The sequence below is a fragment of the Anneissia japonica genome, unplaced genomic scaffold (assembly GCF_011630105.1).
Source record: "Anneissia japonica isolate Jap-2015-1 unplaced genomic scaffold, ASM1163010v1 scaffold1810_len1271414_cov176, whole genome shotgun sequence".
NCBI classification, from domain to species: domain Eukaryota; kingdom Metazoa; phylum Echinodermata; class Crinoidea; order Comatulida; family Comatulidae; genus Anneissia; species Anneissia japonica.
Genome location: NW_022702449.1, coordinates 663,361 through 676,292, shown reverse-complemented (window position 1 = coordinate 676,292; position 12,932 = coordinate 663,361). Strand labels below are relative to the sequence as shown.

General features: G+C 32.7%; 1 protein-coding gene across 6 annotated transcripts in view; it reads left to right on the top strand.

The window, feature by feature from the left end:
* Positions 1-12,932, top strand: part of LOC117103879 (cytokinesis protein 3-like) — a 56,218-nt gene that overhangs the window by 14,930 nt on the left and 28,356 nt on the right. The gene's annotated exons all lie outside the window — the stretch shown is intronic.

Genomic DNA, 12,932 nt, shown 5'->3' with positions numbered 1-12,932 from the left:
CAACACAAAAAAAGAATAAGCGCATTAAGGTATTTATCTGTAAGTGGGACGATTTACAGAGCATTTAAACACACCTACAGTAATGTCTAAGTCATAGACAAGAAAAAGGATTCTAAGGCACACCAATGCATTTACAGCTCCATAGATTTAGGAGAATAAGGTTTTTTTAGAATGGTTCGTACAATACATTTAAGATAATAAAGTTGATATTCTGTTAATGATGAGATTTATTTATTTTATTCAGTTTGTTATCCAACAGTGAATAGCTTTGCAATACAGTATGGGATGCTTTATATTGAAATCAGGGAGTTGTTATAACAACTCCCTATTTAACACCAAATTTTAAAAAAGTACTAGTTTGTCATCCCCCTCACACATCCTTTTTCTCTGCCTCACCAAATTTTTTATTTCCTTTATTTTACGAATTGTACAAAAACTGTCTAACTCACACATCAGTGAAATTCCTCTCTTGATCGCTCGTGGTTGGGGATACATACTCTGTGGTATGTATCATGTCTAGTGCTTCTTTTAATTGTTTCAATGTGTCTACTTGGTAAAAGTGAGAATGTAGTTCTAGTAGCTGTTTCCCATTGACCATCTTAGATTTGCCATCTCAGACTAAGAAAAAAGTGCTATTCTCTTCTTTTTTCCAAACATTAAGACGATAAACTACTTCTTTTTTAATTGGCCAAAACCAAGTCACTTTATGAATGAGGCTTTAGGGTGTGGAGTTTTAGTCATTAGAAAGAACTCTGATTTTTACAGGATTTGAACCAAAGACCTTAGGATTGAAAGGTAAGTGTCTCACTACCAAGTTATAAACCAGTCCATTTGTGATCAATAAGCCCAGAGCACTTTACTACTATTTTTTAAGCAAAGTGTATTTCTAGCAAGCTATCTAAAACTGGTTACAATCAATAATCATTATCATGTAGATAGAATTGAAAACAGAAAGAGAAACTCATATTGACCTCCATTCTGATTTGAAAGATGCAACCCTCTGACATGCCTCACACATTTGTTCAGCTACAACAGTCACTTAAATCATCTTTCAATTTAATGATTTTTCTTTTTATGGTTTCTTTTATTTGTTTTCTTATTTCCTTTCATTCACATCACCATAGTCAACCAGATATTTAGCTTACCGTAGTTGAATGTCCTAATTAAATTCAACATTTATCATACATTTAAAATCAGTTGGATAATGTAATAAATTTCTCTTTTCTCCTTATAATAGTGAAACCATTATGAAAACAAGCAAGGAAATGTGATTTCTTAAACAAACAAGGAAATAAATACTGTATCGAATCTAGGGCTAAGAAATGCCTTGTATGTTATGATCCTTGGAGTAGAGTTGAATAGCTTGGTGGTTAAAGATGATATCCTTCCAATTGCAGGGTCTTAGGTTCTAAATCCTTTGACGGCCCTCATAATGGACTGTATATTTAACAGGGCCCTGAGTATCAGCCAACCTTCTAGGGTACTGGAAGAGTCACCATCTATAAATATGGTTTTTAAAAAAAGTAATATTGTATCATGTAATAATAATGATTCTGATAAATACCACTATGTCTCTGACCAGAGTTTGGCTAGGTGAAAGAACATTAGTATATTTTTCAAATCCAAAACAGTTGCATTACCATAGAGCGCCACCATGCCAGGATTGGGCACAGTTACATGGTCACATTAATGTTGTACGACGTGTGTTTTGCAGTACGCTAGTACTGTCGTGCAATTGGAATACGGACAAATTTGAAAGCTTCCGTATTTGAGAATTTTACATTGGTAAAAGCTGTTAATTACGGTATATGACATACAAATATTTTGCTTGTACATAAAGAATAATTTCCATAACTATTTGACTAGAGTATGAGTATTTTTGGCACCAAGGACATTTTTCCAGTGAGGTACTTCTGATGGTGAATTTTGCGCAAGAACACCAGGAGACAATCTCCTACTCTTTTCCGAGGTGTGTACTGCGTTCTTTAATGTGCAAATGCCGGGACATATTGCACACGGGACCAACAGCTTTCAAACATCTCATTCGAAAGACGGTATGCTATTGTAACGTGTGCTTCAGCTGAAACACAAGGAGAGCAGCGAAGGGAATTGAACCAGGGACCAGGATCTCCACGGTTCAGTGCATACACAGTGGCTACCACCAGTTTAGCCAACTGAGCTATGCAGCTCTCAATAGTAGTTTGTCTTTGTTTGTACAGTAGTGATCCTTTAGATCTAATGTTTGATTTCTATTATTAAATAATAATGCAACGTATTTGTACACAGTAGCAGTATCTATAAAAGTACTGGTAGTATTAACCAGTAATATTCAGTGACAGATTTTTAAAAATGTAAACAGTAAAAGCAAACATTTTTTGTCAGAAATGTTTCAGCAGAACTAGTTGGTTATGAACAAATAATTTTATAGAAAATATTTATAACAGAATTTATTTAATAGCGAATATATTAAAATTCCCAAACATAACCTATTAGAATGAATAAATAAATATAGTATCAATCACAGTACCAGTCTTTATAAATAAGAATAAACATTTTTTTAAAAATGAGAAAATAATGGAAGAACGCAATCTATTTTGTCGGCATTATGGTAAAGTTTGTTGTTAGGATTTTTTTCTGGCACTTACAGTTCAGCTAGCACTTGAACTTTGATTAAAGACGATGTACTTTGACCTCTTTGTAGTTGGCTATGGATGAGTAACATTAGAAACATATTCAAATATAGTACACATATTCTAAAATGATTGGAGATAATAGTACACATATTCTAAAAGGATTGGAAAATAAAAGAATGAAAGCTGCATCCACATTCTTGACCTGTATTAAGGACACATATGATAATATCTTTTGATCTCTTACTTTTTGCATTGTATATCTTAGAATTATACTTTCACATCCTGGTTGATTGTTTTTATTTTTATTCAGTTTTACTCAACAAATATTCTATATAATGTTTCACATGTCTGCCATCTTGTTTTTCTTGATGTATGCACAGGCATTGTTTTAATATCAAATAATATATGGCCAAATAAAAAAAATTACTAGTTTCTCATCTCACGCATCCATTTTCTCTGCTTCACTAAATTTTTTTTGTTTTCTATTATTTCCTTTTTTTTAAATCAGAATATACGAAAATCTTGCTTACTCGCATCAGTAAAATTCCTCTCTCAATCGTCCGTGGTTGGGGATACATTATGGTATAATCATGTCTAGTGCTTCTTTTTTGTTTGTTTTCAATGTATCTACTTGGTAAAAGTGGGAAAAGTAGTAGCAGTTTCTCATCGACCATCTTGGATTTGCCATCTTGGAATGAAAAAAAAGAGAGTGCCTCATTCTTCTTTTTTTTCGAAATATTAGGACAATAAACTACTTTTTCTTTTTATTTGGCCTAATCTATATTTGTATATAGTCTGTGTTAACCTTGAGGTTTTTTGCCAGCAAATAATATAATTATTTTGGGATTATTATAATATTGGTGCATATATATCATATATTGGACGGTAGTATCTTACCTTTTGAAAAAGATTACTTATTCTCCTTATCTCCAACTGTACAGTCATCATTAGTGTTCTACAAGTTCATCCTTTCATTCTATTTAACGTAACTCACATTGCTATGTTTGGCTTGCATAGTCAGTGGCAACCACCTATTGTTTATGATTCAGGCATACACACAACACTTCTGTTTACATCTTCAAGTAAACATGCACATAATGTTCACTCATCAAAAGGACATTAAAACAATAAATCACACTGAAATATAATTTATTATAAAGCTTAACTGAAATTAAACCAAAGAAACCATGATTTTTCCTGAAGGAGACACACTCATAACCAGGATTCCTTTATGGTAAAGGGGTGGGGGGATGGTTTTTAAGAGTACTGGGCTGGATGTGACTGACATGTATGCTCTGTCTAGACTAGGCCTAAAAAGAAAACTTGTTTGTTTGCCCTCCAGCAGCCACCAACTCAATGAAAAATTGGTGCGGTGTTTTAAATAAAAAAAATTTTTTTTTTATAGATTTTTAATTTACAAATTTTCAAAAAGCAATCAATTTTTCTCCGCATTTTTGCGAATGAAAGTTGTCTAAATTTGGTTTCTAAAGTAAGTTACACCATTCTAGGCCTAAATTCATTGCAATATATCGATTATGGGTTATTTTTATTCAATCTGATGAATATCTTTTAAACACAAATAGTGAGACAGGCTTAATTGCAAGCATTGTGATTTAGTGTGTTAATTTTGGTAACAGGAGAAAAAAAAAAAATTTTTTTTAAAGTTTTTCGCCCCCATCCCTCCTATACAATTTTCAGCATTAAAGGGCAAACAAATATTTTTTTTAGGCCTTATCAATTTTATTTGACTGAAAAACTGTTGTATGCCCATTTATAATCATGATATGCCTATGGTCATGATGTGATGTCATCATCACCATATAATATGCATGTCATGTTTTTGTTATATAAAGTTTTATAGTTTGGGCGGGACATTTAAGAATAATAAATATTGTAAATACATCCTGGTTGTTTTGACTGTACTTCAAATAATGCTCATTAAAGATACAATTACCAGATACCAACATTTTAAAAAAACTCAAAATAGAAAGTATATAATTAAAAAATAGATAGTAGGCCTATCGAGATAACAATTGTGATGTGAAAATGGAAGTACCAGTTACTATCATTGTAATCACTATAAACATCGGTATTAAAATGTTTCAGTTTTTGTTTTTCTATTTTTAATTTCACATAAGTGTTAAAGCCTACATTAAAATTGTTCAGTAAATAGTTTAGTTCGTACAGTTTGTGGAACTTTGGTTAGTAGTATTATTTTTGGCATTTAGACTATAAAGATATACAGTATTTTGAAAAATTATTTGTGTTTTAGCGCTGTCAATACCATACACTTATGCCCGTTTCACTCCAGTATGGAGCATAGGCCATCATTGACAATCCTCCACCGTACACTATTCCTGGCTGTCACTTCCATTTCACTCCGACTTAAACCTGCACCAACAATTTCTGCTTCTGTGTTTCTTCTCCATATGTACGATGGTCTTCCCACTCTCCTACAGCCCTGCTGATTCCAACATGGACCAATATCTGTCTCTTATACACATCTATATTACTCTAGTGTTGAATATTTTCTGTCTCTTATACACATCTAATAGTGAGACAGGCCTAATTGCAAGCATTGTGATTTAATGTGTTAATTTTAGTAACAGGAGAAAAAAAAAATTTAAAAAAAAGTTTTTTTGCGCCCATTCCTTCTATACAATTTTCAGCATTAAAGGGCAAACAAACATTTTTTTAGGCCTTATCAGTTTTTTTTTGACAGAAAACTGTTGTATGCCCATTTATAATCATGATATGCCTGTATATGGTCATGATGTGATGTCATCATCACCATATAATATGCATGTCATGCATGTTAAATAAAATTTTATAGTTTGGGTGGGGCATTTAAGAATAATAAATATTGTAAATACATCCTTTTTGTTATGACTGTACTTCCAGTAATGCTCATTAAAATTACCAGATGCCAACATATTTTTTAAAAATTCAAAACAGAAAGTAGATAATTAAAAAATAGATAGTAGGCCTATCGAGATAATAATATTGATGTGAAAATGAAAGTACCAGTTACTATCATTGTAATCACTATAAACATCGGTATTAAAATGTTTCAGTTTTTGTTTTTCTGTTTTTAATTTCACATAAGTGTTAAAGCCTACATTAAAATTGTTCAGTAAATAGTTTAGTTCGTACAGTTTGTGGAACTTTGGTTAGTAGTATTATTTTTGGCATTTAGACTATAAAGATATACAGTATTTTGAAAAATTATTTGTGTTTTAGCGCTGTCAATACCATACACTTATGCCTGTTTCACTCCAGTATGGAGCATAGGCCATCAATGACAATCCTTCACCGTATACTATTCCTGGCTGTCACTTCCATTTCACTCCGACTTAAACCTGCACCAACAATTTCTGCTTCTGTGTTTCTTCTCCATATGTACGATGGTCTTCCCACTCTCCTACAGCCCTGCTGATTCCAACATGGACCAATATCATACAGCCAAGTAATAAATTATCTTGTTTTTTTTAAATTTTGTTTTTTATAATTGATTTGTTAATGCTGCTGTTGTCATATAGCTTACTTTCAAAATTATATTTTTTGTATTCCATTCGGGTCAGGGACGGTTTCACTCCCTTTGTCATTAGTCCCTTAGCATAATGCAAGTCGAATGGCCGAGCAGTTAAGGCGGGGCGCCGTAAACATAGCCAACAATACCAGCATGGGTTCACGGCCGCCTCGCTCCTAGTTCTGGTGGTGAAACAATTCTTCTCAAATAAGGACTATAAGCCGTAGGCTCATGTACACTTTAAAGAACGCAGTACATCATTCGAGACGAGTAGTGGGGTACCCCAGTGTACTGGTCCACTCGGCTCCTGTCGTGGACAGATGAAAGGTGCGCCGGTTTACCGGCTACAGAGGACATGAAGCGACCCTCAGGGGAAGAGAACGTTATTGAAAAGAGCAACATCTTGTTCATTCTAACGATCGTTAGAATGGCGCAATATAAATGGAACGATTTTTTGATTTTATAATGCCACTGATCATTATAGTGACTGATATAGTTCTACAACTTGTAACCAAGGGGCTTAGAAATTCATCCATCATTCAGTTTATAGTAATTTTAGCAGTACTGTAACTTAAAAAGTTAGTAGACAAATATATAATAATAAACAAAAGTTGCCAATTATTATTATATAATATAATAATAATAATTGTTGACATATATAGTATAGCATTATTACCCCCAGTCATTGGATCAAGCACATATGGAACACATACTCACGTTCCTTGGGAGAATTCCATAATGTTGCAGCTGTGATCAGTGCATGTCGTGTGTTTGGACCTACCAGGTACCCACTTGTACTCCTGGGTGGAGAGAGACAACTTGCCCAAGGATACAAGCGAAATACACAGTGAGGGATTTAACCTCCGACCTCAAGGTTGAGAAGTAGAGAGACAACTGCTGTGCCAAACCACTTCCTGTAGATACGACAGGTACATAGCTTTTAATACCGATTCACAGATAGTTATCCGTCACACTTTGATACTAAATTGATTTAAATAATTCCCAAAGAAAAGCTGGTGGCATGAATGAGTTAATTCTGGTCGTAAATTGCTGTTTGAACCAAACTCATCTCAGCTGTAGTAATAGATAGCACTTATGCCTTTGGTGTTGTTAATTTTGGACACATTTAATGAAGTGTACTGTATGTTCCAAATATGCTTCCTTAATAACATAATGGAATATTCTATTTTGCCTGTACCAAGATTCAGAAATTAAGTAAAAATTTATTTTAATATATCAAAAATAATTGTTTGTTTGGTATCATTTAAAAAAAAGTTTTTAAGTAATTGAGATGATTTTAAAGAATAAATGTCAGAAAAATATTTAACATAATTATGCCTTATGTTAATTGATTACACAAGTTTTTCTTCCAATTCTTGTTTAAATAAAACTTTATCATGCTGTAGCACAAAATAACCATGGTTTTGTGTTATTCCATGGATTTGTTGAATATGGCTGCATTTTACATGTTTAACAATTTTCTGCAGTAGTATATACTAGAAGAAATTTAATAGAAATTATTATATTTGAATTCTAAAAATATACTATAAAGCATTTTACTTTGAAACATCATACGGTATGTATAACTGATCTGAAAACAAATGTAAAATAGGTGTTTGAAGTTCTTCTAATGAGTTTGATTAGTCATTTTTGAGATTAGTGGAGTTAATTAATGATTTCAGTTAATTTTGTTATTCATTCTAAAGGTGTCAAGATTAATTAACTCTAATTATCTCAGAAACTACGATTAATGGACTGCTCAAATCCTTCCACAATTTGTTCTTAGTTAATCGTGTTGAAATCCAATTACTTGTTGTTAAATTAATCTTTAAAAAAAAGACACAAAACTGATAGTGGACTACTTTATGTATTGTCTTAATTAGAAAAGTTTAATGTGTTGAAAGGTTAATAATCTCCATAACATAAATATCTCATTATAAGACAGGCCTTGTTGAATGGGTGCATTAGAAAGTGGAATTTAGCGCAGAACGGATTAGCAACAGCTGGGTCTAGCCTATATTTTCATTCTTCCTCCCATCAAAGCCATTGTTAACTTTGCCTAAAGTGGGCCTCTGAGAATCCAAAACAGAATTGACTATGGGTTTGACTGCAAGAGTTCTAAGTATTACTAGACATAAAAAGGCATTCTGACAGGATTTGTTGCATAATTAACCTCAGTAATAGAGATTATAACGCCTACTCGTGAAAATAAATGAGGTTATTCTGGAAGTATGACGTAAGGAGTATCGTACATAGTTTATAAAAATAGCTTTTGGGTTTTGAATTTGAAGCAACATTGTTTATAAAAATATAATTTACAGTAAATATATAAAGACACAGTAAATACTACATATGTTTATTACTCTAGTGTTGAATATTTTTGCATTAGTTTTCTTTTTCTAATGTCATCATCAAACCACATCTACCATGTATTAACAAGACTTTCATGGTTTATTAAGGATTTAAAGCAATTGTTCTGTCAGAAATTATTGATTTAATTTGATTTATTTAATGTCACGTATTACATCAATATGATGAAAAAATACATAAAAATTTATATAGAGAAATGATTTTTTGAATGCCTGAACATTACCTGCTTGTCTTGAAATTAATCGTATGATCTGTCATCTTATTTTTTAGTTTACATGAATCTGATTGCAGATGTTAACATCCTGTGTTCTTATCCTCTGATTGGATAGGATGATGTACGGTAGTTCCTCAGGTATAAGCCCACTGGGAATATAAGCCTACTCCTACTGTACTTATTTTATGTGCAAGACTTTCTTCTTGCAAAAGCCTAGGTTATGACTTCCAAATATTCTCAGATGAAAACATCAAATATCGGCTTTGAATTAGGCCTACATTGTCAAAAAATTGCCAATTTCATTAAAAAACGGATTCCCGAGGATAAGCCCACCCCCCCCCCCCCAGTTTTGTGTTCAAGGGAGGTGGGCTTTTAATAGACTAACTATGTTACTACCACATGTTCACTGACCATTAGAATTTATGCAATAATAATAGTGTAGTTTTATATAACGCACATATCCATCTAATGTAAGATGCTCAGGGCGCTTGATATGTGGACTTGGAACTTGATCAATGACTTTCCTCGCCCCTAAGGGTCCCTTCGTGTCTGTGCTACCCGGTAACCCGGTATCACTATCAGCAACTCTCGTCGTCCACCATGAGTGCACAAGACATTGAAATTGAAATCAATAGTACCATGTACCACAATTTCCTGGTACCTTTTGTTCTCTGCCTTTACAGTATGATATTACCCGCAGCTTTCTCTAGCATCAAAAGCTGCCTTCTCCACTTCAGTTTTTGTATTAAATTTCAAGATTTTTCCCACATGCAGTGTGTGTGTTTGTCTATTCAATACCTGTTTTACATCAGATACCAGATTGTACTGTTTTGTATTACACCTAAATATTTACATTATTAGTAACTGTAGTAAGTATATATTCTATGGTAAGGTGAAACAAATATTAGCAACATAGAGCTTACAAAAAAGAAACTTCTGTTTTTAATGTCAAGACATTTTGTACCTTATGCAAATGCAAATGTAAATTTCTGAAAGATCTTTACAGGAGGTTCATTATTTTTTTTTGATGGTGAACTGTCATAACTATGGGTTTTTTATGGTGAACTGTCATAAACATAGGTTAATATGTATATCCTCCTTTAAAGGTGAAAAGAATATAAACAACATAGAGCTTGTTTATGTAAAACATACACTTTTTTAAATGTCTACAGCAGCGAAAGACTTTTTGTACCTTGTTTAGAACATAATATCTGAAAGATCTTTTCAGAAGGTTTAATATATTTTTTTTTTTTATGGTGAACTGTCAAAACAATGGAGCAGTAAGTATATATTCTCCGTTGGTTTTGCAACATTAGACCTACTTTATTATTTTTCATAATATATTATTAAACTGTATGAATATTTCATAAGATGAAATGTTATTCTATTAATATCTAGTATGATATTCATAGTATTAATATTATATTATTTGATGTTATAAATATTTATTGCCACGTATGACTTATCATTTATTTCATTTATACTTGATCAGAATGAAAATATTCCCTAAAAATATCAACCTTTAAACCACCATACAGTATTAATTTCTCCACTACGCTCACTCTAGCCATTTGCCAATTCACCAATAGCGAATTGAGATACTGTTTGGCAAAAAAAAATGAAATCATTTGCCAAAAAATGGCGAAAGCAAATTTTTATATATAATAAATTTTTATATATTATACGTATCATAATAACTGTCTCTTATACACATCTAGATGTGTATAAGAGACAGGTATTAATATTATATTATTTGATGTTATAAATATTTATTGCCACGTATGACTTATCATTTATTTCATTTATACTTGATCAGAATGAAAATATTCCCTAAAAATATCAACCTCTAAACCACCTGCTCTAAATATAAGTTTATTTCTCTCAATAATTTTATTTAATTTCTAAAATGTAACATTAATTTATTTTAATTTATTAATAGATGCTTGTGTTTCAAAATTATACGGTTTCCTTATGTTCTGCTGATCAAACAGTAGATACAATTTGCAACTGGAGTCATTTGACTGAGAGTGTTCTATTATAAGGAAACATAGCAAGCGACGCACGATATAGAAAATTGCATGACTGCTATTAAATGTATATTACAGTAGACATGTTCTGGTATTGAGTAACATTGATTGCACTGTCAGTTAATTAACTAGAGTGACTCTAAATCGTTTGGAAAATGTTTCAAAGTTCAATATCCAAGCATTGTTCGATTGGTTTGCATTTGGTCTAAAAGATAGTATAGCACCAAATGTTGAGCTTGTATTGTAGATTTGAGGCTATATCATCCACTGATTTGCCACTGTGAGAGTGTAATTAACCATTGCGCGACACACTGCGATCCTAGGCTATCTCTAGATCGCCAAAGTATTAGAAATATTGTAAAACGTAAGATGCAGAGAGAATCCTTGAATCAGTGCATTAAAAATACTGTTTTGAAAAATCATTGTCTTTCATTGCCATACTTTGTAAACTTTCATTTGTCATTGTTTCAAGACCTTAATATTTCCTTTTCCTATGCTTTTACACTGAACACGCTGTACAATATTTTACACCTAATGAAATTCATGAGATGTAACCACTACTAGTTCGGGGTCACCAATTGTCTAATCTCGTAATATTTCTTCTTTGTCCTTCACTTCAAAGATAAAATAAAAAAAAGTGATTTGTCAGCCTAAAGAAGAATTATAGATAACCACTGCTTAGAAACAGTTCATCTTGGTATAGATGTTCTTACTTATCATGCTTGCAGTTTCCTGAAAGTTAAACCTTTGCTACCAAGGTTAAAAATGTTAATAATGTGTATTATGGAAAACTTATAATTTCTGATGTAAAGTACTTAACATATTCATGGAGATATAAAAATAGTTAATTTGGGCGGTGTGTCATACGTTTACCTACTGTAAGACTCTGACATTATTTAGTATACAATATAGTTTCCTATTAAATAAAACCAAAATTGCTGACTTTTTAAAAACGTTAATAGTTTCGCTAATACTAACAATCGGGGTGGGGCGGGTTCTACTTTGAAAACTAGTGGTGCCAATCAATGTACATCGATGAAGAAAGTAGTAACCAACCAAGCCACTTTCGTACTGACTGTTAATTTCACTGATGGAGTATGAAGGTGAAGTGGGAGGCTGATTAGGTTATGGGGAGCTGCTTGCAGAATAAGGTGATTTTCAACTACTAAAGCATGATCATGATTTTTTTTTTTTGGGGGGTCCCACTGGGGAGCGACTACTTTTTTGTGGGGTATACGTGTCCCCCCTCTCTTAGAGTGGAGTGGAGTTGAGTTGAATAGGTTAGTGGTTAAGATGCTTGCCTTCTAATCTCAGGGTCGTGGGTTCGATTCCTTTGACAGCAGGACTTTTTCTCCCGACTAAAAAACAACTCCACTCCCTTAGCCTCATAAAGAGACATCGCATCACATTATTTTTGTTTATTTAAGAGCGCCCTGAATATCAACCGACTTCCTAGGATATGCTGGAAGGGTCACCCTCTATAAATATGGTTAAAAAAAAAAAAAACTGACATCACTGTAAACATGAATCAAAATCAATAGTAAATTTGCAGTGTACCACATGAATACTGTAGGTCTGGAAAAAAATGGTTGATTTAATATTTAGATTAAAAAATATAAATCACTAAATTATAGTACTAAAGTACATTGATGGCACAGCTATTTTGAAGTGGCTGACTTAAAAATCTGGCTTGATTAATGATGATGCTTCACTATTACAACTGCTGCTCTAATTTCATCCGTTATATCGCACAAATGTTGCTTGATATGCCACGATTTTAACCGAGTAAACCGTGACAGAGAGATTCTACAACTGACAATGTGCTTTTGCGTCATTGTCGATTCCCTCGGATTAATTTTTTGATAAGTACCGACGATGTTGCCTTAGGCAACGATACTCATGTGCTCGTTATTTTGAACTTCGTAAAGTAACAGTGCAAAAGGTATTGATGTTTAATGGTTTGACCTGGATAGTAAACCATGTTATAGAACATTATAGTATCATCATAAAAACTGGTGTATTGTTTAATAATTACGAATTGTCCATCAAAGTTAAAATAATTTTAACAGACATCTCCTTAATGACATCAGTTCTCCGATTGTTTTTTAAGAGCTCGGATTTTAACTTAGTTGCTAAACTGATGTTAGCCATTATGTGTG